The 12,368-nt window shown below is 45.1% G+C and overlaps 2 protein-coding genes across 2 annotated transcripts in view; one reads left to right on the forward strand and one right to left on the reverse strand.

Annotated features, from left to right (window-relative positions):
• LOC146009548 (uncharacterized) overlaps positions 1-12,368 on the forward strand; it is a 613,273-nt gene that overhangs the window by 431,112 nt on the left and 169,793 nt on the right.
• The window catches only part of LOC146007461 (uncharacterized), a 450,549-nt gene that overhangs the window by 284,017 nt on the left and 154,164 nt on the right, over positions 1-12,368 (reverse strand). The gene's annotated exons all lie outside the window — the stretch shown is intronic.

Consider the following 12,368-nt stretch of genomic DNA (forward strand, 5'->3'; position numbering starts at 1 on the left):
AAAGGGGTTTTAATGAAGATAAAAAAACATAGGTAATGGACTCGTACAATTTTAACAACATATAAAAGTTTATCTGAACCATGAAAAGTGGTTATTCATGCATGAATAAAAGTTTATTTCATGCACCATGAAAAGTGGAGGTTAGTATCCAGGTCACTCTGGGTGTATTACAAATTTTGACCATACGGTGGCAGTAATGCACCACTTATCACCAGTCCATCTCCTGGTTGGTCCAGAGCCCTGCAAAATGACCTCCAGCAGGCCACAAATGTGCATGTGTCTACTCAAATGGTCAGAAACAGACTCCATGAGGGTGGTATGAGGGCCCAATGTCCACAGGTGGGGGTTGTGCTTACAGCCTAACACCGTGTAGGAAGTTTGGCATTTTCCAGAGAACACCAAGATTGGCAAATTCGCCACTGGCGCCCTGTGCTCTTCACAGATGAAAGCAGGTTCACACTGAGCACATGTGACAGAGTCTGGAAACTCCAAGGAGAACGTTCTGCTGCCTGCAACATCCTCCAGCATGACCGGTTTGGCAGTGGGTCAGTAATGGTGTGGGGTGGTATTTCTTTGAGGGGCCGCACAGCCCTCCATGTGCTCGGCCAGAGGTAGCCTTGCTGCCATTAGGTACCGAGATGAGATCCTCAGACCCCTTGTGAGACCATATGCTGGTGCGGTTGGCCCTGGGTTCCTCCTAATGCAAGACAATGCTAGACCTCATGTGGCTGGAGTGTGTCAGCAGTTCCTGCAAGACGAAGGCATTGATGCTATGGACTGGCCCGCCCGTTCCCCAGACCTGAATCCAATTGAGCACACCTGGGGCATCATGTCTCACTCCACCCACCAACGCCACGTTGCACCACAGACTGTCCAGGAGTTGGCGGATGCTTTAGTCCAGGTCTGGGAGGAGATCCCTCAGGAGACCATCCGCCACCTCATCAAGAGCATGCCCAGGCGTTGTAGGGAGGTCATACAGGCACTTGGAGGCCACACACACTACTGAGCCTCATTTTGACTTGTTTTAGGGACATTACATCAAAGTTGGATCAGCCTGTAGTGCGTTTTTCATTTTGAGTGTGACTCCAAATCCAGACCTCCTGGGGCTAATAAGTTTGACTTCCATTGATTGTACACTATTTCTGGAGAATCTCTGACAAGTGTCCACCAATAGTCTGCTAGCATTGAAGCATTGCATTTCCCCGGGAATCTCTTCTCCATCTCAGAAATATCCTGGTGAAAGTGTTCACCGTGTTCATCACTAATGGCGTCGCAGTTACCCGGGGAAAAAATCTAAGTGAGAATGAAGAAAATGCTGTTCACAGAGATGGATGGAGATCCGCACAGACTGAATATTTTAGGAAATGAATCTGTTAGATTACCAGCATATTGAGCTACTTGACTTGATAAATTCTGGTAGTCTATTGGTTGGTGGTGCGCCCAGCGTTTAATACCAATGATTGTACACTGGGTTATTGTCTGCTGACAGAAAGAAGGAAAAACGCTTTTGGGCGCACTCTTTAGAACTGAATAAGCAGGGCTATTTTTCAGCAGGCTCCAGCAGGAACTGAGGCCCTTATTCTAGTTCACTCTTTCTGACAAAATGGGGCAGATGTATTAAGCCTGGTGAAGAGATAAACTGGAGATAAATTGGAAGGAGATAACGCACCAGCCAATCAGATCCAAACTGTCATATTTCAAACACAGCTGATTGGCTGGTGCGTTAACTCTTCCAAGTTATCTCCACTTTATCTCCAGTTTATCTCTTCTCCATGCTTAATACATTTGCCCCAACATTTCTTAGATGGACAAAACCATGTGCACTGCAGGTGAGGCAGGTGTAAAACCCCACCCAAATCTAATTATCTCTGCACAAGTAACACCTGCCTCACCTGCAGTGCTAATGGTTTTGTCCATCTAAGAAATATATATGTTGTCTTGAGAACGATGCGTGTTGCATCAAAACATTGACTTCATATCATGTACCATGTTGTACTACTGGACATTTCTCACTAAAATCTTTTCTTACCTTTTGTTCATGCTGTGTATATATATATGGAAAAAGAATTGGGTCCCTCTTCCTGCTGTGATGGCAAGGGAGGGATACCCTAGGGGCGCTAGGTGTGACCTGCTTCACTCAAGAGCAGCTGCAATAAGATCAGGTGTGTCAGACCTGAAGATACAAACAATAAAAGAAAACAAAAATTTGCAGCGCTGGAAAAATTCAAAATTAATAAAAACCAATTGGCAGTTGGATTGACTTCACAAATTTATGTAAAAAAGATCATCACAATTTAATAGGCCACATGGCCACACATATACATAAAATATTAAAATAAAAAAGCATGGATATGGTAGCAGAATTGGGATAAACTGGGGTAACTGTCCGTTCCTATATTGCCTAGAATGGTATTTTTGGGGACCGCCTTTGGTAACCAGAGCAATAATTGCGTAGATATATTTACCGTGTCCACTTTGCTCACTTGAGGGGGGAATGGATCCTGATGGAATGGAATTTCCCTTGATATGTCCAAAGTCCCTTATGAGTCGAGCGTGGAGTGGAGCCCACTTTGGGTAAGTGACCCCCGCCGCTGTGGTTGCTCAGCAACGCACTAGGCTGAGGGAATCCCGGATGTGGTCATTACCTGTCATCACTCTAGCGGAGACGCCCACCAGGAAGTGCAATGCTGAGCTACACGAGCGTCAGGAGGAGTCTGGCTGTCCTCAGCACCTGCTCTCCGGTATATATGTGAGTATGTCTTCATTTGTCTTTGTTCTTGACTTGAAAACGGAATTAACCCCGAAACGTTGTCTACAGCACCTTGTGTCTGTCAACATTTTTTCAAAAATCCGAGTGTGTGCCACTATCGTCTCACTGTTACCTATTCTCTAAGTGTTGCACCCCGGTACCTTATATCTTCATTGGAGTGCCCTCACCCTGCTGCCTATATATATATATATATATATATATATTACACTGTGTGACAGTGGCGTAAGTTCGTCCCAGTTGCCCGGAGGCAAGGTAAATATTGGTGCCCCCCCCCCCAATAGCTCAAAAATTAAGGTGTCTCCAGTAAGACAGGTAATGGGTTCTTCTAATACAGGGTGACAATTGTAAAAATGATGTTAGGAGGGGTTAGGGTACTTGTGAGTTATCCGGGCTGCCGATTTTGTCCTTAAGTTTGGTTAACTTAAGGACACCCGACCGACGCGATGCCCGCGATTTAGCCCCAAATCGGGGGCATCGCGTCGGTCGTGGCCGTTATAAGGGGCCGCGACGCGATGCCTACGATTTCCCATAGACAGTAATGTTAAAAGACACGATGGACCCGATTTCCCATAGACAGTAATGTTAAAAGACGCGATGGACCCGATTTCCCATAGACAGCAATGTTAAAATAAAATGACAATGTGAAATTGGCCAATATGTTTTTAAAAAAAATGTTTCATGGCCCCCCACCACCATTAACGCCACCCCGCTATTGACGCCAACCCGAAGCGTGGCGAGCGCAGCGAGCCCGCGAGGGGCGGCGGTACGCGTCCTCCGACCTTTTCATGCCCTAGCGGACGCGGACACCTTCACAGGTATCCGCGTGCCCTTGCGGGCTTCACAGGTGTCGGCGTCCGCTCGCCACGCTTCGGGCTCGGTGGCTCGCTGCGCTCGCCACACTATTCTATTCTCACTCCACGCCCTAGTGGATAGTAGGGCATGAAAAGGTCGGAGGACGCGTACCGCCGCCCCTCGCGGGCTCGCTGCGCTCGCCACGCTTCGGGTTGGCGTCAATAGCGGGGTGGCGTTAACGGTGGTGGGAGGCCATGAAACATTTTTTTTTACAACATATCCAATGTGAAATGGCCATATTGGCCAATTTCACATTGTCATTTTATTTTAACATTGCTGTCTATGGGAAATGGGCTCCATCGCGTCTTTTAACATTACTGTCTATGGGAAATCGGGTCGGAAATCGGGTCCATCGTGTCTTTTAACATTACTGTCTATGGGAAATCGTGGGCATCGCGTCGCGGCTCCTTATAACGGCCACGACCGGCGCGATGCCCACGATTTCGGGCGCGATGAAAAAATCGGCAGCCCGGATAACTCACAAGTACCGGGGTTAGCCACATAATTGAAATTGAAAGCTTTCAATTAACTGATTGGCTGGTCCCAGGATTCCCAGGATATATATATATATATATATATATATATATATAGAAAAAACCGTAGTGCAGGTGGCGCTGATGATTTTCAAGTCTCTAATGTGTCCAGCAATGTTAGCCCTTTAAACAAAGAGGCACAGAAGTTTCACCAAAGTCCAATGATATAGACTGCAGCTCCCTCAATTGGAAAATGACCAAGCATCCAGGGTCAGGACGTATGAATCTAAAGAAAATATAGAACAGAGGGGCGCTCCATGGTGCATGTAAACAATATATTTATTATGGAGGAACAAACACTCCTTAAAAAGGATAAAAGCAATTGCTCGTACCAATAAAAGAACAGTGTGGGCTGGTTACCACATAATAAAACAAACAATACCACAGCAAATCTGCTCCAACCGCATCTCCACTGGCATCAGGTCGACAGGGACTCGCAGACGCTGGGTTGCGCCGACAGGACTCGGAAACCGGAGGCCGGGGACACAGGCAGAAGACAGCGCCGGGACACAGTCAGCACGGGTATCACTGACCACGCCCAGGGCGTGGTCAGAGAAACTGTTTAATTCACAGCAGTCAGCATACAATATCGACGTTTAAAAAAAAAAAAAGGCCCTTTGTGATTGAAACGTCGACATTGTATGCTGACTGCTGTCAATAAAGAGATATTTTACCTGCTATCGGTGGTGAGTGCCCTCTCTGGTTATACAACTGGAAATATATATATATATATATATATATATATATATATATATATATATATATATATATATATATATATATATATAGTTGTGGGTACAGAAGGAGGTCACTCGCCAGACTGGAGTTAAAAATGATTATTTTTATTTCATTTCTTTTTATTTACGCTGCCATCACATATGGTCAACGTTTTGACCCGAATCAGGGCCTTTTTCAAGACTTGTAAGACAGCCATATCAGATAATACATCGAAATAGTAAAGACACCTATAGCAAGAAAAAATATACAAACAGAAAATGTGTATAAGTCACCAGGTGGAATTAAATTACTCATCCATATATTACAATACAGACTATCCCCAGACTGGTAAAATTCTATCAATGTCACCTCCTTGCAAACAACTTAGCAAGATGCTTAACTCTTAACTTTTAAAGCTCATATATTATCAATAATACATGCCAAACAGACCAAGTGCTTCAGCAATACATACCATAAAGTGTCCAGAACGCTGCACCACGAGCTGTTAACGCATGTCAGCGTCATGTGCCACTGTTTACTATCCTCCGACCTTTTAAAGCGTCATTTGGCGCGAAAAACGTCAGCTGGAGCGCACGCCAGCCTCCCATTTGGACCGCATGACACAAGCTTAGTATTTCTGGGTGCGCGGCGCTCAAATAGCGCGTCACCCGTTTATTCCTATGGAACATGTAAACCATGTGATCGTGACTAGCGCGTCACATGGCCTTAACCACCTATCAAGTTAGGTTTTGTAGCTGTGTCACTATTAGGTGCCTGGAACGCACCTGAACCGCATCCAGTGTTTAGGATGCCTGACTGTATCCACCAGACGCCATCTAGTGGAACTTTTGTAAAGTGGCCAACAAAAAAATTATTATTTAGATATTCTTGGCATATGATTGCACCAGCACTTGGTATATATAGGCATGTCCATATTATTTTAGTTTTAAAGCCTCACCCGGACTAAATACACATTTTTTAAATCATAACAAATATTAAAAATATAAACATACAGTTTACAATATAAATTACAATACAAACATATAGACAATTTACGCATGCAAATTCATATAACATCACCACCCATGTCACAGATATGTTTTATCACAAAAAGACGAGAGCATATTTTTATAAAAATGCTGCTAATGAATTACTCTCATTTAAGCCTTTTGGCGCTACTGTGTCCAGTTTTGCAATCCACCTTGCTTCCCTTTGGAGGAGAGCTTTTTTATGGTCACCACCCCTCTCAGAGGGGGGTTCCCAATCAATAATCATATATTTCAATGACGAAATTTGGTGACCTTCTTTTACAAAGTGGACTGCCACCGGCTTATCCGATGCACCCGTATTATAGGCCAATCTAATTGAAGACCTATGTTGTGTCATCCGTTCGCGGAAAGTCCTAATTGTCTTCCTTACGTATAAATACCCGCAGGGACATTTTAGAAAGTAAACAACGTAGTCCATAAGACAAGTTAGACGATGTCGTAACATTATTTTGGTGCCTGTCTGAGGATGGTTGAATGTCCTGCCAGTTATCATTGATCGGCAAGTTATACATCCCAGACATCTGTAACACCCAACCTGTTGGGAAAGCCATGTCGGTTTCTGTTTAACTGATGTGATGGGCATGTTCGGTCTCAATAAATAATCTTTGAGATTCCGGCCTCGTCTCACACTCAATAAAGGTTGTTTTTTCTCCATTTTTGTGAATGCAGGATCAGAAGAGAAGATATGCCAATTTCTTTTTATGCCATGCTGTACACGTCTTAGGCCTGTATTGCACTCAGTACCCAATACCATGGTTGGCGCTCTTCTCTGTACAATGCCACTTGTATTCTGCATTTGATGTTTTCTTCTGGCTTTAGTGAGGCAATTTTGTATATCCTGTCTCCTGTACCCACGTTCACTAAATCGCTGGCAGCACTCTTGGAGTTGTTCCTCAGCCTTTACTGGACTCGAGTTGTTACGTAAGATCCTTAGGAACTGTGAGATGGGCAATTTGTTTTTCAATGAGTCCGGGTGGTGGCTTGTAGCCCACAACATTGTATTCCGATCTGTGGGTTTTCGGTATAACGTATAACCCAATTTGTCACCATCCCTAAATAATGTTACGTCTAAAAAGTTTATGGATATACTACTGATTTCAGATGTGAACCTGATAGGGTGATCAAGACTATTTAAGGTTTTTTACCATCTCATGGAACGATTGTTCAGTATCTTACCATAACAGGATCACATCATCAATAAACCTTTTATAATACAATATCTGGGTACTATACTTAGAAAGAATGTGCTCATCCTCATACCTTTGCATAAAGATATTAGAGTAGGCCGGAGCCAAATTAGACCCCATACTGGATATATATATATATATATATGGATACAGGGTTTTATGAGGCCTGCGCTCAGGGTGTAAATCACTGATCTCTAAGAAACGGGTAATGTATGCTGGGGGATAGCAAAGGATCCCAATGCTTAAATTATGTATGGGCTAATGAATGGACAAAACAGTGATTGGGGATAACAATTAATTTATTGATAGATCCCACTGAATAAGCTGAGTCTAAGCAGGCTCTGGGCACCTTAAACTATAACATGCGGTAACAAACTTGCAAGTGCAAGTGGTGTGGTGTAACTCGCCTAGCACAGTGAACAACAGTGAAAAAAGGGGGGTATGAACTTGTTGCTGACATGCAGCAAACAAGGGGTGGTGGGGTAGCGATGGAGAGGGGTAAAGTCACAATAACAGTCAAAGATATTAAAAAGAGAGGGATCATCATGCAATATGTGTATATATGTCAGGGTTGCCGACCCTCCCAGAATTACCGGGAGGATCCCGAAAATCGGCAGATGACTCCATTGCCTCCGGGAGTTCCGCCACTGCTGTGTGACCCTGTACTGTAATGTGTGTGGTATATACTGATATTTGGGCCATCATTAGGAATCTGCCCCTCTTGTCATACCCCCGGCACCTATGTAGGAGGTGCATGTGCTGGGATTGCCGAGCCGGCCACATTTCATGGTACTCACAGCCCACGAGCCCAGCACCATGCAGCTTTATGGATCCCATTTGGCATCGGGTACTTAGACACAACTCCCGGCCACCTTCGCATGAGCCCTATAATGTGGGATCTGTAAAAGTGCCCAAACACGGTACAATATTCCCTTGCGGTCTGAACTAGATCTTATCTCATGCAATTTGCATGCAATGCGATCCAAAGCTAGTTCAAAAAGCACGGGCTGCACACTTTGGGCCTTATTCTGCTCGATACGGTGGGACCGTATACGGGCGGATCGGGTTTTTTTTTTTTCAACTGCGCATGCGTAGCTTTTGCAATGTGCAGGTGCGGCGACCTCACACCGCTCACGGAGGGGTCTCTCCGTGCGAAAAAACCTGTCCGCAAGAGTACGGTCATTGTGGGCGGCATGGGGGAGTTTTTAGGGGAGCAGCCGGAATAATGAGGAAAACTGGGCGTAAACATGGGCATACACGGGGGTGTGCACCAAAAAATGTACGGTGCTACAACCGCTCGATCGGCGAACGCACCGTGCATTTTGGGCCAAAAACAGACGGACGCCAAAGATAGCTCCAGACCCCCCCTAGAGATGCCGCATGAGAGCGGACGCCTGGGTCTGCTAATTAACGCTGATTACTACACCTGAATGTAATAAGCAATGCTGCAGCCTATTAAGTGAAAACAATGATTTCACTACCTGCAAGCCACACACAGCCCTCAAACACATTGGAAGCATATCTTTCTACACTTCTCAACATGTAAAGGTTGGTTTAATTTTAGGTAAGATTCATTCAAAGACTTGCTTACATATGTCAAGGTAGTTATTTTATAACCATCTACACCCATTCAGTAAGTGGTTTTGTAAACTTCAAAAAGCAGGACACTCAATTCACAGAAGTCGACATGTGTCAACTTTTTCACTGTAACACCAACTTAACTGTATTTAAAAGTAACAGCAATGTGGGGACACATAGATAGTGATTAAAATGCAACATTAGAACATAATAAATATACATGTAATGAGGGTTAAAATGTTGTTTTATTAGGGTGTTTATTAAGGTAGACAATTGAGTTAATAGGAAACAATTATTGAATAACAGTTAGAATAATTAATTCATTGTCTTAATTATAGATGAAAGGCTAGATTAGCAGGGTCATATATGTGAAGGGTATGCCACCGTGCACGGACGTACGCTCACTCTCACGATCGGTGACACAGGCTGAGTTTTCCATTGAAAACAGGCGAGACCCGTCCGTGCACGGTGGCGTACGCTCAGATATACGGAAGATGTCGGTGTGAAAACGGACGAGACCCGTCCGTATACGGTGGCGTACGCTCTGTTGTATGCTAGTTAACGGTGTCTAAGAGGAGACCCGTCCGTGCACGGTGGCGTATGCTCAAGTGTACGCCACTCCCCATTGTCAGTGTTTGTGACCGTGCGGATGTTTTGTGGGCGGACTTACGCTCACCGTCCGCGTATGGGAAACGTACGGTGAAACGTACGTTGCACCGACCGAACCAGAATAAGGCCCTTTATGTGTTGTGCGATAGGATATATATCTTTTCAACGAGTGAGTATGGTACGCATATATATCTTCTCAACTAGTGAGTATGGTACGCATTTGAGGAAGTGAACTGTCTTTGGTACAGAGTGATTCATTACACTCCACGTGGTGATCCCATAGACAGCTTCATCCACACACCTGATTTTAAATAAAGAAACCTTTATGTTCTTTGTTACATCCTCTCCATGAGTGAGTACGGTACGCATACAAACCAGTGAAATCTACCTTTCCCGGTATATAGTGACTTACCATATATCACATGGTTATACTAGAGGACCTATTATGAAAGATACCTATTATTATAATTTTATTTATAAGGCGCCACAAGTGTTTCGCAGCGCCGTACAAAAGGAACAGTACAGGGAGACAAAACAGTATTGCATTGAATAAATAACAAAAAGAGCGCCACAGTTCAATACACATTACAGCTTAAATATAAGTAGTGAGGGCTCGATCAACATACATCTAGAGGCTTGAGGCCAATGATGGAGATGAGTATGCGGACGAAGATGGTCACTGAGTGTTTGACACACATCTCTTCCCACATTTTTTGGTGAGTTGGGTACGACTTCTCTATACTTTCACTGGATCCACAATACCCTCGTGCTATAAATTAGTGTCAAATAATATTATGCCGTCTTGTCCTTTTGATGTTGAGGTCCAATCATAAGGACTTCTGCTTTATCAGGGTTCAGTCTCATTGCACTCATCCATTCCTGGAGCTCAGCTAGACCGCCATTTAGGGTTGTTATTGGGTTTTCAGTGCCCGGAGCAAAGGACAAGTGCAGCTGTGTGTCATCTGCATAGCAGTGGTAGACAAGGCCAAAAGTGCCTAATTATTTCACCCAGTGGCAGCATGCACACTGCAAAAAGCACGGGGGAAAATATAGAACCTTGTGGGACTCCAGATGACACTCTCTCTGACCTGCCAGCGAGAAATGATCTGAACCAGCTTAGAGCTGTGCCATCCAGTCCCGAGAAATTTTTCAGGTGCTCCGTCAAAAGCTCATGGTCCACAGTATCACAATATCAAATGCTGCAGAGAGATCCAGAAGGATTAAGATTGAACAGTCAGTAGTGTATATATATTTACATGCATATCTAGAGACATCTTGTCTTCCGAGGTAATGTAACGTTTCGGTCTTAAAAAGACCATCATCAGGAATTGATACAGCATGTCAAGGCATAGCATCAAACAGGCAACCTGGCACCCATCCTCTAGAGAGGACACACCACAACTGCCTTACCGGGAGAGCTTATAGACCTAGTCACAGGAAGTGACATCATCATTCACTGTTATCCCATTTCGTATGTGTAAAAGCACATAAATCACTATATTAGGCATCAGAGTACCACATATTATTAACAAACAAGCTGTGGACACACTCATACATCAAAAAGGTGGTATACAACGGCTTAAAAACACCATAATAGCCACAGAACGCAATTACCGCCGGATCTGAAGTCCAGCATGCGTTCCATCTGGGCATCCGGAAGTGACGTGTGCGTTCTACCAGAACCATACATGAGAGTAGAATGCGGTCTCTCTGGAGATGTGTGTGTGTGTATATATATATATATGGAAAAAAGGGTGAAAAAAGCACCTCCTAGTGTAGTATCGCACGGTGTACACATTACAGCTCCACCATTGGTAATTAGCACCCCAAAATATATAGGTGTAGCGTTAAATGTGAATGAGGCTTATCTGAACTGCTTTCGGCCAAAGCATAAGTTCCGGGGGTATCCACTGCATAACCTTCTGCTCAACGCATTTCTTCCTTCTGTAATAACATGGACTTCCTCAGGAGCATGTTATTGAGATGCTCCTGAGGAAGTCTCCAGTGGGTAAGGCACCAGGGTGCGACGGGCTCCCAATGGAGATATATAAGCAATTTATAGACTCGGTGGCCCCCAGACTTGTAGATCTATATAATAGTCTGATTGAAGGGAAGCTGCCAGAATCTATGAGTGAGGCATTGATCATAGCGATCCCAAAGGAGGGGAAGGATCTGTGTAATCCCGAATCTCTCAGGACAATTTCCCTTATTAATACAGATGGTAAAATATTAGCTCTCAGTTTGGATCCAGTAGTCAGGAATATTGTCCGGACGGGTTTCCGTAAAGGAGAAAGCACTACCTCAAATATCAGGAGGTTATATAATAGCCTACAGGTAAACCATAAACAGACAGCCGCAGTACTGTCCCTGGATGCAGCCAAGGCATATGATAGTGTAGAGTGGGGGTATTCAGGGCTGTCTTAACAATCCGGGGGCCCATCCCACCTATGCTGCAGGGATCCAGGCGGCTGGGACCTTGCCTTGTTGTTGTCGCCCTATTTTGGCGGCAGGCGGGAAGTGCTACTGAATTTAAAAAGACTGTCCGACCGCTGATTGGCTGAATTCTCTCAGACAATCGGCGTCTGGCCAGTCTTTTCAAATTCAGCAGTTCTTCCTGCTCTGCCACACAGCAAAAAGCATTACAAGCTCCCAGGCCCAGCCTCCGCTGCCAGCCATCCGCAGCCGCTCCCCAGGGCAGTGCTGGACATCGGCAGGGGTGGCCTGCATGGTGACCAGGCCTGCATGGCGACCAGGCCTGCATGATATGTGCTGCTCTCCCTGATGGGAGTGGGCCTGTGTGCTGATACACCTTCCCCTCCCTGATCTTATCACTGTTCGCAGTGTGTGGAGGCTTGGTGGTACTCGGGGACCCGCCTGTTGTGACCCAGAGCACCAGCGGTGGACTGCTGGGTGCTGACTGTTCGTGTGGCTTGCTTGCTTCCTGGTGCTGGTGAGAGGAGTGGCCGCACTGTGGGGAGCGACGTGACTGGTCTAGGAGTCCGGTAAGAAGAGCGGCTGAACAGTTGGAAGGCGCCGGGAAAACAAGGTGACTGCGCATCTGGTGATTCCCTGC

The sequence above is a fragment of the Crinia signifera genome, chromosome 6 (assembly GCF_055691185.1).
Source record: "Crinia signifera chromosome 6, ASM5569118v1, whole genome shotgun sequence".
Classification (NCBI taxonomy): domain Eukaryota; kingdom Metazoa; phylum Chordata; class Amphibia; order Anura; family Myobatrachidae; genus Crinia; species Crinia signifera.